Source organism: Triticum aestivum, chromosome 3D (assembly GCF_018294505.1).
Source record: "Triticum aestivum cultivar Chinese Spring chromosome 3D, IWGSC CS RefSeq v2.1, whole genome shotgun sequence".
NCBI lineage: Eukaryota > Viridiplantae > Streptophyta > Magnoliopsida > Poales > Poaceae > Triticum > Triticum aestivum.
In genome coordinates, this window is record NC_057802.1 from 480,323,666 (window position 1) to 480,337,853 (window position 14,188).

The window sequence follows — 14,188 nt, forward strand, 5'->3', positions numbered from 1 at the left end:
TCCAATTTAGACACCATCTCGGATGGGATTCACCACCTCCATTGGTGCCTCTCCGATGATGCGTGAGTAGTTCTTTGTAGACCTTCGGCTCCGTAGTTAGTAGCTAGATGGCTTCCTTGTTGGGGAACATAGTATTTCAAAAAAATCCTACGATCACGCAAGATCTATCTAGAAGAAGCATAGCAACGAGCGGGGAGAGTGTGTCCACGTACCCTCGTAGACCGAAAGCGGAAGCGTTAAGATGTAGTTGAACGTCTTCGCGATCCAACCAATCAAGTACCAAATGCACGGCACCTCCGCAATCTGCACACGTTCAGCTCGGTGACGTCCCTCGAACTTCTAGATCCTGTTGAGGCCGAGGGAGAGTTTCATCAGCACGACGGTGTGTTGATGGTGATGATGAAGTTACCGACGCAGGGCTTCGCCTAAGCACTACGACAATATGGCCGGGGTGGAAATCTGTGAAGGGGGGCACCGCACACGGCTAAGAAATCAACTTGTGTGTCTATGGGGTGCCCCCTGGCCATGTATATAAAGGAGGAGAGGGAAGAGGTGGCCGGCCCTAGGGGGGGCGCGCCAGGTGTGGGGAATCCTACTAGGACTCCCCAGTCCAAGTAGGATTCCCCTCCTCTTTCCTATTCCTAGTAGGAGAAGGAGGGAAGGAGGAGGAGGGGAGAAGGAAGGAGGGGGCGCCGCCCCCTCCTAGTCCAATTCGGACCATCCCATGGGGGGCGTGCGGCCACCCCTTGAGGCCCTTCTCTCCTTTCCCGTATGGCCCATTAAGGCCCAATACTTCCCCCGGCGAATTCATGTAACTCTCCGGTACTCCGAAAAATACCCGAATCACTCAGAACCTTTCCGATATCCGGATATAGCCTTCCAATATATCGTCTTTACGTCTCGACCATTTCGAGACTCCTCGTCATGTCCGTGATCTCATCCGGGACTCCGAACAACCTTTGGTACATCAAATCACATAACTCATAATACAAATCGTCATCGAACGTTAAGCGTGTGGACCCTACGGATTCGAGAACTATGTAGACATGACCGAGACACATCTCCACTCAATAACCAATAGCGGAACCTGGATGCTCATATTGGCTCCTACATATTCTACGAAGATCTTTATCGGTCAAACCGCATAACAACATATGTTGTTCCCTTTGTCATCGGTATGTTACTTGCCCGAGATTCGATCGTTGGTATCATCATACCTAGTTCAATCTCGTTACCGGCAAGTCTCTTTACTCGTTCCGTACTGCATCATCCCGCAACTAACTCATTAGTCACATTGCTTGCAAGGCTTATAGTGATGTGCATTACCGAGAGGGCCCAGAGATACCTCTCCGATACATGGAGTGAGAAATCCTAATCTCAATCTATGCCAACTCAACAAACACCATCAGAGACACCTGTAGAGCATCTTTATAATCACCCAGTTACGTTGTGACGTTTGATAGCACACAAGGTGTTCCTCCGGTATTCGTGAGTTGCATAATCTCATAGTCTGAGGAACATGTATAAGTCATGAAGAAAGCAATAGCAATAAAACTAAACGATCATTATGCTAAGCTAATGGATGGATCTTGTCCATCACATCATTCTCTAATGATGTGACCCCGTTCATCAAATGACAACACATGTCTATGGCTAGGAAACTTAACCATCTTTGATTAACGAGCTAGTCAAGTAGAGGCATACTAGGGACACACTGTTTGTCTATGTATTCACACACGTACTAAGTTTCCGGTTAATACAATTCTAGCATGAATAATAAACATTTATCATGATATAAGGAAATATAAATAACAACTTTATTATTGCCTCTAGGGCATATTTCCTTCAGTCTCCCACTTGCACTAGAGTCAATAATCTAGTTCACATCGTCATGTGATTTCACACCAATAGTTCGCATCTTTATGTGATTAGTTCACATCTCCATGTGACTAATACCCAAAGGGTTTACTAGAGTCAATAATCTAGTTCACATCGCTATGTGATTAACACCCAAAGAGTGATCATGATTTGCTTGTGAGAGAAGTTTAGTCAACGGGTCTGCCACATTTAGAGTCGTATGTATTTTGCAAATTTCTATGTCTACAATGCTCTGCACGGAGCAACTCTAGCTAATCGCTCCCACTTTCAATATGTATCTAGATCGAGACTTAGAGTCATCTAGATCGGTGTCAAAGCTTGCATCGACGTAACTCTTTGCGACGAACTCTTTGTCAGCTTCATAACCGAGAAACATTTTCTTATTCCACTAAGGATAATTTTGACCGCTGTTCAGCGATCCACTCCTAGATCACTATTGTACCCTCTTACCAAACTCATGGTGAGGTACACAATAGGTCTGGTACACAGCATAGCATACTTTATAGAACCTATGACTGAGGCAAAGGGAATGACTTTTCGTTCTCTTTCTATTTTCTGCCGTGGTCGGGTTTTGAGTCTTTACTCAACTTCACACCTTGCAACACAGGCAAGAACTCCTTATTTGACTGTCCCATTTTGAACTACTTCAAAAAAAACTTGTCAAGGTATCTACTTGATAACCCACAAGTATAGGGGATCTCGGGCAAGCTTTCATGATTTTCTTGATAACCCGCAACAGTTTTCGAGGGTAGAGTATTCAACCCAAATTTATTGATTCGACACAAGGGGAGCCAAATAATATTCTCAAGTATTAGCAGTTGAGTTGTCAATTCAACCACACCTGGATAACGTAATATCTGCAGCAAAGTGTTTAGTAGCAAAGTAGTATGGAAGTAACGGTAACGATAGAAAAAGTAATATTCTTGGGTTTTGTAGTGATTGTAACAGTAGCAACGGTAAAGTAAATAAGCGAAGAACAATATGTGAAAAGCTCGTAGGCATTGGATCGGTGATGGAGAATTATGCCGGATGCGGTTCATCATGTAACAGTCATAACATAGGGTGACACAGAACTAGCTCCAATTCATCAATGTAATGTAGGCATCTATTCCGAATATAGTCATACGTGCTTATGGAAAAGAACTTGCATGACATCTTTTGTCCTACCCTCCCGTGGCAGCGGGGTCCTAGCAGAAACTAAGGGATATTAAGGCCTCCTTTTAATAGAGTACCGGACCAAAGCATTAACACATAGTGAATACATGAACTCCTCAAACTATGGTCATCACCGGGAGTGGTCCCGATTATTGTCACTTCGGGGTTGCCGGATCATAACACATAGTAGGTCACTATAGACTTGCAAGATAGGATCAAGAACTCACATATATTCATGAAAACATAATAGGTTCAGATCTGAAATCATGGCACTCGGGCCCTAGTGACAAGCATTAAGCATAGCAAAGTCATAGCAACATCAATCTCAGAATATAATGGATACTAGGGATCAAACCATAACAAAACTAACTCGATTACATGATAAATCTCATCCAACCCATCACCGTCCAGCAAGCCTACGATGGAATTACTCACGCACGGCGGTGAGCATCATGAAATTGGTGATGGAGGATGGTTGATGATGATGACGGCGACGGGTTCCCCTCTCTGGAGCCCCGAACGGACTCCAGATCAGCCCTCCCGAGAGATTTTAGGGCTTGGCGTCGGCTCCGTATCGTAAAACGCGATGAATCTTTCTCTCTGATTTTTTTCTCCCCGAACACGAATATATGGAGTTGGAGTTGAGGTCGGTGGAGCTCCAGGGGGCCCACGAGGCAGGGGGTGCGCCCCCACCCTCGTGGCAAGGGCGTGGGGCCCCTGGCCTTGATTCTTTCGCCAGTATTTTTTATTATTTCCAAAAATAGTCTCCGTGAAGTTTCAGGTCATTCCGAGAACTTTTGTTTCTGCACATAAATAACACCATGGCAATTCTGCTGAAAACAGCGTCAGTCCGGGTTAGTTCCATTCAAATCATGCAAGTTAGAGTCCAAAACAAGGGAAAAAGTGTTTGGAAAAGTGGATACGACGGAGACGTATCAACTCCACCAAGCTTAAACCTTTGCTTGTCCTCAAGCAATTCAGTTGATAAACTGAAAGTGATAAAGAAAAACTTTTACAAACTCTGTTTGCTCTTGTTGTTGTAAATATGTAAAGCCAGCATTCAAGTTTTCAGCAAAGATTATGAACTAACCATATTCACAATGACACTTAGGTCTCATGTTTACTCATATCAATGGCATAATCAACTAGCGAGCAATAATAATAAATCTCGGATGACAACACTTTCTCAAAACAATCATGATATGATATAACAAGATGGTATCTCACTAGCCCTTTCTGAGACCGTAAAACATAAATGCAGAGCACCTTTAAAGATCAAGGACTGACTAGACATTGTAATTCATGGTAAAAGAGATCCAATCATAGTCATACCCAATATAAATTAATAGTAATGGATGCAAATGACAGCAGTGCTCTTCAGCTGGTGCTTTTTAATAAGAGGGTGATGACTCAACATAAAAGTAAATGGATAGGCCCTTCGCAGAGGAAAGCAGGGATTTGTAGAGGTGCCAGAGCTCGGTTTTAAAGCAGAGTATAAATAATATTTTGAGCGGCATACTTTCATTGTCAACATAACAACCAAGAGATGGCGATATCTTCCATGCTACACACATTATAGGCGGTTCCCAAACAGAATGGTAAAGTTTATACTCCCCTCCACCAACAAGCATCAATCCATGGCTTGCTCGAAACAACGAGTGCCTCCAACTAACAACAGTCCCGGGGGAGTTTTGTTTGCAATTATTTTGATTTGATTTGCATAAAGCATGGGACTGGGCATCCCGGTGACCAGCCATTTTCTCGTGAGTGAGGAGCGGAGTCCACTCCTCTTGAGAATAACCCGCCTAGCATGGAAGATACGGACAGCCCTAGTTGATACATGAGCTATTCGAGCATACAAAACAAAATTTCATTTGAAGGTTTAGAGTTTGGCACATACAAATTTACTTGGAACGGCAGGTAGATACCAAATATAGGAAGGTATGGTGGACTCATATGGAATAACTTTGGGGTTTAAGGGATTGGATGCACAAGCAGTATTCCCGCTTAGTACAAGTGAAGGCTAGAAAGAGACTGGGAAGTGACCAACTAGAGAGCGACAACAGTCATGAACATGCATTAAAATTAATGAACAATGAGTGCAAGCATGAGTAGGATATAATCCACCATGAACATAAATATCGTGAAGGCTATGTTGATTTGTTTCAACTACATGCGTGAACATGTGCCAAGTCAAGTCACTTGAATCATTCAAAGGAGGATACCACCCCATCATACCACATCACAACCATTTTAATAGCATGTTGGCACGCAAGGTAAACCATTATAAACTCCTAGCTAATTAAGCATGGCATAAGCAACTATGATCTCTAATTGTCATTGCAAACATGTTTATTCATAATAAGCTGAATCAGGAACGGTGAGCTAATCATATTTACAAAAACAAGAGAGGTCGAGTTCATACTAGCTTCTCTCACCTCAATCAGTCCATCATATATCGTCATAATTGCCTTTCACTTGCACGACCGAACGATGTGAATAATAATAATAGTGCACGTGCATTGGACTAAGCTGGAATCTGCAAGCATTCAATAAACAAGAGAAGACAAAGCAATATGGGCTCTTGGTTAAATCAACAATAATGCATAAAAGAGCCACTTCAACATTTCATTATGGTCTTCTCCTATCGACCCCCAAAGAAAAGAAAAGAAATAAAACTATTTACACGGGAAAGCTCCCAACAAGCAAAAGAAGAACAGGAAATATTTTTTTTGGGTTTTCTTTTAGTTATTACTACTACAGCAAGAAAGGTAAACTAGCTAAACGCTACAACTAATTTTTTTGGTTTTTCTTAAGGTTTTTCAAACACACAAGAAGAAAGCAAGAAAAAGAAAATAAACTAGCATGGATATTACGGTGAAAAAGTATGAGCACCGACAACTAGCAATGAGTGTGTGAACATAAATGTAATGTCGGTGAGAAATACGTACTCCCCCAAGCTTAGGCTTTTGGCCTAAGTTGGTCTATTGCCACGGCTGGCCTGGCGGATATCCGTAGTTATAACTGGGGTTGTACTGTGAAGAAGCCTCGGATTGCCACTGGTTGGCAATCACCTCCGGATCCCACTGGTAATTAGACTGTCGTGGAGGATCAAATTGTGGTTCCGGCTCTGGCTCTGTGGTTGATGTAGGGTTCCGGTAGGCGTGAATGGCCTCCGACGGAACAAGGTACTCGCCTGCAGATAAATCAAACAAGGAAGGAGCGGGCAAGATAATAATCTCAGGGTGATTTTTATCAAATAACAGTCTATAGTTAAGCTCCTTTTTCCTGTTCTTAACAATGAAATCATGTGCAACCATACTCTTGTAATCTAGAAGAATGGTAGGCAACAATTTTTCTTCTTTCTCATAATGCCTAATAGGTATATTAAAGTATGAAGCGAGGCGCGAGGTGAAGATGCCTCCCAAGATGGGGCCCTTAGTACGGTTAAGATTTAACCGCTTTGCAACAATAGCGCCCATACTAAATGAGTCATCATGAAACAAGGCATGGCACAAAATAACAATGTCAGGGGCACTTAGGTTGCCACAGTTTCCGCGACCAATTAAGCATCTACTAGCAAATAATGCAAAGTAACGTAAAACAGGAAAATGTATGCTAGTGATTCTTGCATCGAAAACTTTTCTAGTTTCCCCTACAGCAATTGTATCAATAAACCCCTCCACATCGTCACGATGTGGTTCCTCTACGCTGCCCAGAAAAGGCAACTTGCAAACCTCACAAAATTCAGAGAGGGGCATCTCCTTGTACTCATCATATAAATAGAAATCCACGAAAGGTGGAGACCTCCTAGAATGGAAATGAAAATTTTGCACAAAGATATTAGTGAGTAAGAGGTACTATTCGCGTTTGTCGCGGAGGAAGTCGGTGAGGCCTGCATTCTCAGCCAATTCATAAAAATCATCATAAATCCCGGCTGCTCTCAAGAAATCATCACAAGGCCATTCACATGGCCGAACTTCCGTGATGCGAGGGAGATTATACTTGGGCCTCTCTTCTTCTTCACTTTGCTTATCCTTCGAGCTTCGGCTCGAAGAGCCCCTCAAAAATCTCTTCATCATTTTCTGAAAATTTCTGAAATTTTAGTAACTTCAAATAAAAGTGAACCAAACTCAACAAATTTGATAGCAACTACTCCTACAAGTGCCTAGAGACTATATCATGCATTAGAACTACTTGGAACCATATAAATTTGATATGCAAGCTCAAGAACATGGTCACCCAGGCAGCACAAATTTGCAATGAATAAAGCACTAGAACAAAAACTAATTGGACCATTGGAGGAGTCACATACCAAGGAACAATCCCCCAAAGCAGTTTTGCGAGAGGTGCTTTTAGCAAGGAGATCGAAAATCGCAGCAAAATGAGCTAGAACTCGTGCTTGAGCTGGTTGGTGATTTTTTTGGGGAGGAAGAAGGAGTTTGTGGGTGCAGGAATAAGTGGAGGGGAGCCACCATGGGCCCACGAGGCAGGGGGACGCGCCCAGGGGGGTGGGCGCGCCATGGACCCTCGTGGCCAGGTGCTTGCTCCCCCTGCTGTGTTCTCCATGCCAGATATTCTCAAATATTCCAGAAAAAATCATATTTAAATTTCGGGGCATTTGGAGAACTTTTATTTTCGGGGTATTTTTATATTGCACGGAAAATTCAGAAAACTGACAGAAAAATAATATTTTACTTTATTTCAACTAAATAACAGAAAGTAAAAGGAGGGTACAGAAGGTTGTGCCTTCTAACTTCATCCATCTCATGCTCATCAAAAGGAATCCACTAACAAGGTTGATCAAGTCTTGTTAACAAACTCATTCCGACTAACATGGAACCAGAGAAATTTCGAATAACACTATGTTACCTCAACGGGGATATGCACATCCCCAATAATAAGAATATCATATTTATTCTTGACGGTAGGTAGAGGAAATTCAAAACCTCCAAAAATAATCGATGGAAATTTTCCAATAGAGTTGATAGTATGAACTTGAGGTTGCTTCCTCGGAAAGTGTACCGTATGCTCATTACCATTGACATGAAAAGTGACATTGCCTTTGTTGCAATCAATAACAGCCCCTGCAGTATTCAAAAAGGGTCTTCCAAGAATAATAGACATACTATCGTCCTCAGGAATATCAAGAATAACAAAGTCCGTTAAAATAGTAACATTTGCAACCACAACAGGCACATCCTCACAAATACCGACAGGTATAGCAGTTGATTTATCGGCCATTTGCAAAGATATTTCAGTAGGTGTCAACTTATTCAAATCAAATCTACGATATAAAGAGAGAGGCATAACACTAACACCGGCTCCAAGATCACATAAAGCAGTTCTAACATAATTTCTTTTAATGGAGCATGGTATAGTGGGTACTCCTGGATCTCCTAGTTTCTTTGGTATTCCACCTTTAAAAGTATAATTAGCAAGCATGGTGGAAATTTCAGCTTCCGGTATCTTTCTTTTATTTGTAACAATTTCTTTCATATACTTAGCATAAGGATTCATTTTGAGCATATCAGTTAATCGCATACGCAAGAAGATAGGTCTAATCATTTTAGCAAAGCGCTCAAAATCCTCATCATCCTTTTTCTTAGATGGTTTGGGAGGAAGAGGCATGGGTTTCTGAACCCATGGTTCTCTTTCTTTACCGTGCTTCCTAGCAACAAAGTCTCTCTTATCATAACGTTGATTCTTTGATTGTGGGTTATCAAGATCAACAGCAGGTTCAATTTCTACATCATTATCATTACTAGGTTGAGCATCAGCATGAACATCATCATTAACATTATCACTAGGTTCTTGTTCATCACCAGATTGTGTTTCACCATCAAAAATAGAAATGTCATTGGGATTCTCAGGTGTGTCAGCAACAGGTTCACTAGCAGCATGCAATGTCCTATCATTTTTCTTTTTCTTCTTTTTAGGAGGACTAGGTGCATCTACATTATTTCTCTGAGAATCCTGCTCAATTCTCTTAGGATGGCCTTCAGGATACAAAGGTTCCTGAGTCATTTTACCAGTTCTAGTATCCACTCTAACAGCAAAGTCATTATTCTTACTATTTAATTCATTAAGCAAATCATTTTGAGCTTTAAGTACTTGTTCTACTTGAGTGGTAACCATAGAAGCATGTTTACTAATGAGTTTAAGTTCACCTTTAACTCTAGACATGTAATCACCCAAGTGTTCAATCATATAAGAATTTTGTTTTAATTGTCTACCAAAATAAGCATTGAAGTCTTCTTGCTTAACCATAAAGTTATCAAACTCATCTAAGCATTGGCTAGCAATTTTAGGGAGGGATTTCAGCTTTATCATATCTATAGAGAAAATTTACCTTTACTACCTGTGTCGGGTTATCAAGACCATGAGTTTCTTCAATAGGTGATGAATTAAGATCATGTATTTCTTCAACACGCGGTAAATTAAGACCATGTATTTCTTCAATAGGAGGTAAATTCTTAACATCTTCAGCTTTAATACCTTTTTCTTTCATAGATTTCTTTGCCTCTTGCATATCTTCAGGACTGAGAAATAGAACACCCCTTTTCTTCGGATTTGGCTTAGGAGTTGGTTCAGGAAGTGTCCAATTATTTTCATTGGTCAACATATTATTCAATAGAATTTCAGCTTCATCTGGTGTTCTTTCCCTGAAAACAGAACCAGCACAACTATCCAGGTGGTCTCTGGAAGCATCGGTTAGTCCAGTGTAAAAGATATCAAGTATTTCATTTTTCTTAAGAGGATGATCAGGCAAAGCATTAAGTAATTGGAGAAGCCTCCCACAAGCTTGTGGGAGACTCTCTTCTTCAATTTGCACAAAATTATATATTTCCCTTAAAGCAGCTTGTTTCTTATGAGCGGGGAAATATTTAGTAGAGAAGTAATAAATCATGTCCTAGGGACTACGCACACAACCATGATCAAGAGAATTAAACCATATCTTAGCATCACCCTTTAATGAGAACGGAAATATTTTAAGGATATAATAGTAGCGGGTTTTCTCATCATTAGTAAACAGGGTGGATATATCATTTAATTTAGTAAGATGTGCCACAACAGTTTCAGATTCATAGCCATAGAAAGGATCAGATTCAACCAAAGTAATTATATCAGGATCAACAGAGAATTCATAATCCTTATCAGTAACAAAGATAGGTGAAGTAGCATAAGCAGGATCATATTTCATTCTAGCATTTAGAGTTTTTTGTTTAAGCTTAGCTAATAATTTCTTAAGATCACTTCTATCATTGCACGCAAGAAAGTCTCTAGTAGTTTCTTCATCCATAACATAGCCCTCAGGCACAACAGGCAATTCATATTTAGGGGGAGAACCTTCATCATCACTATCTTCAATAATATCAGTTTCAATAATTTCATTCTCCCTAGCCCTAGCAAGTTGTTCATCAAGAAATTCACCAAGTGGCACAGTAGTATCAAGCATAGAAGTAGTTTCATCATAAGTATATGCATAGTAGAAGTGGCATCATCAATAACATGAAACATATCAGAATTAATAGCAGAAGCAGGTTTAGGTTTCGCAAGCTTACTCAAAACAGAAGGTGAATCAAGTGCAGAGCTAGATGGCAGTTCCTTACCTCCCCTCGTAGTTGAGGGATAAATTTTTGTTTTCTCGTCTTTCAAGTTCCTCATACTGACCAGCAGATATAAATCCCAAGTGACTCAAAGAATAGAGCTATGCTCCCTGGCAACGGCGCCAGAAAATAGTCTTGATAACCCACAAGTATAGGGGATCGCAACAGTTTTCGAGGGTAGAGTATTCAACCCAAATTTATTGGTTCGACACAAGGGGAGCCAAAGAATATTCTCAAGTATTAGCAGTTGAGTTGTCAATTCAACCACACCTGGATAACTTAATATCTGCAACAAAGTGTTTAGTAGCAAAGTAGTATGGAAGTAACGGTAACGATAGCAAAAGTAATATTTTTGGGTTTTGTAGTGATTGTAACAGTAGCAACGGTAAGTAAATAAGCGAAGAACAATATGTGAAAAGCTCGTAGGCATTGGATCGGTGATGGAGAATTATGCCGAATGCGGTTCATCATGTAACAGTCATAACATAGGGTGACACAGAACTAGCTCCAATTCATCAATGTAATGTAGGCATGTATTCCGAATATACTCATACGTGCTTATGGAAAAGAACTTGCATGACATCTTTTGTCCTACCCTCCCGTGGCATCGGGGTCCTAGCGGAAACTAACGGATATTAAGGCCTCCTTTTAATAGAGTACCGGACCAAAGCATTAACACATAGTGAATACATGAACTCCTCAAACTATGGTCATCACCGGGAGTGGTCCCGATTATTGTCACTTCGGGGTTGCCGGATCATAACACATAGTAGGTCACTATAGACTTGCAAGATAGGATCAAGAACTCACATATATTCATGAAAACATAATAGGTTCAGATCCGAAATCATGGCACTCGGGCCCTAGTGACAAGCATTAAGCATAGCAAAGTCATAGCAACATCAATCTCGGAACATAGTGGATACTAGGGATCAAACCCTATCAAAACTAACTCGATTACATGATAAATCTCATCCAACCCATCACCGTCCAGCAAGCCTACGATGGAATTACTCACGCACGGCGCTGAGCATCATGAAATTGGTGATGGAGGATGGTTGATGATGACGACGGCGACGGATTCCCCTCTCCGGAGCCCCGAACGGACTCCAGATCAGCCCTCCCCAGAGGGTTTAGGGCTTGGCGGCGGCTCCGTATCGTAAAACACGATGAATCTTTCTCTCTGATTTTTTTCTCCCCGAACACGAATATATGGAGTTGGAGTTGAGGTCGGTGGAGCTCCAGGGGGCCCACGAGGCAGGGGGCGCGCCCCCCACCCTCGTGGCAAGGGTGTGGGCCCCCTAGCCTTGATTCTTTCGCCGGTATTTTTTATTATTTCCAGAAATAATCTCCGTGAAGTTTCAGGTCATTCCGAGAACTTTTGTTTCTGCACATAAATAACACCATGGCAATTCTGCTGAAAACAGCGTCAGTCCGGGTTAGTTCCATTCAAATCATGCAAGTTAGAGTCCAAAACAAGGGCAAAAGTGTTTCGAAAAGTGGATACGACGGAGACGTATCAGTACTCATTGAAAAAAATTATCAAGCGTCTTGATCTATCTCTATAGATCTTGATGCTCAATATGTAAGCAGCTTCACCGAGGTCTTTCTTTCAAAAACTCCTTTCAAACTGTAGCGACCAGACCTCAAATGGCCTGTGCTGCTGTGCACCAGTGTCATACCTGGATCAGTAATGCTGACACACACAGTACAAATGGAGGATTTATAACAGAGTAGCAATCACACACTTATTACATCGAATATCTCCGAAGAGATTAAGTATGATAATCATGGCTTAAGGCCATCTAAAACGATAACAGCGGAAGACTTGGAAGATAAGTGAGTCCATCAACTCCAGCGGCATCACTGAGTATAAGACCACGACCTAAGGCACCTTACTCGTCGTCTGAAAAGTCTGCAACATGAAACGTTGCAGCCCGAAAACGGGTCAGCACATAGAATATGCTGGCAATGTAACACATAGAGAATAATGAACAATAGCAATGCTATACTACATGCATATATGGCTGGTGGAAAGCTCTATGGTTACAATTTTGCGAAAAGCCAATTTTATCCTACTTCAAAGGAATAAATTTTATTTAACTATCATGGTGGTTGTGAAACATTGAGATGGTTGACAGCATCTCAATCCCAGTTAAATGTCATCAATAACCCAACAAAATTAATTAGAAGTAACATAGTGTTGAGATTCACATGATAATCCAAGTACTAGATACTCAAGTTGTCCATAACCGGGGACACGGCTAACCATGATTAGATTGTACACTCTACAGAGGTTTGTGCACTTTTCCCCACAAGACTTGATCTCCTCCGTTGGATTACTCGCACTACATGGTGTTTGAGTAACGGATGACCAAGACACAGTCTTTCAGAAGTGTTTGCACCTTACGTATGGGTAGACAGTTACACCTACTTTCCCCTACATCTACTAGTCTACCGCTGTAAGAGTTCACACAACTTAGTCAACTATGCTAGAGCCCATAATAGCTTGCGGCTGCACACGGAAGTTTCTAGCATGAATAATCTCATGATCCCTTTGAACCTGGGTGGCGGTCCAAAAGAAAAACAGGCAATCCTGGAATACCCAGGTACCTCAATCCACCCAGATGTGAGTTTAAGTTGCCACCTTAAGTAAACCATTATTAACAATCTCACATCTGTCATGAATTTCACTCAAACCCAATCCACGTCTACGAGCATAGCATGGCAACAATAATAGCAACGTAGAAGTAACTCCCAAGGGTTTGAATAGAAAACAGGTAATAGGTTCTACCACAACTACTTCCCAATACCCACAATTTAATTAGATCCTAATCATGAAAGTGTTTGAGGAAAACAGATCTAATGCAATAAAACTGGGTATGGAAGGTATATGATCAAAGTGTTACTTGCCTTGCTGATGATCCGCAAATCCTAGCGATTCGAAGTAACAAGCGGCACACTCCGGGTACTCTATCGCCAACAAACAAGCATACAATCAGTACTCATCTAATGCATAGGTAAAACTCGAATGAAAGATCCAACCAGAAAGTTCAACTTAAGAACTCCGGTTTGCAAAAAGAATCAACTCGAAAGAAGCAACGAAAGTCAAACGGCGAAAGAAAGAAACTTCGTTTACTAATCTGGATCTAGATCAAATTTTACTGTAGCAAAAACTTGTTCGAGTAGGTTAAAAGGAAAGAGAATTTCGAGATGAAACTCTAGGCGCTTGAATTGCCTGATTCCGATAAACGAGCGAGAAGTTAAACAGAATCGAAAATTCGATCAGAAATCGAATCTCAGAAAATAACGAGAAAATCCGACGAAAAAGAAAAACGGACGAACGGTTAAAGAACGGACGTTTGTTAACAGAGAAAATCCGACGAACGCGTTCGTTAAAACGAACGGTTCGGTGAACGCTCGCAAAATAATAAAACCGAAAAAAACCGATCTAGGGTTTTTTTAAAGAAAACCGGCAACGACGAACGGTAGCGGCAGTACCTCGGGGACGGGCTCCGGCGAGGCTCCGGCGGGCGCGGGGCTCG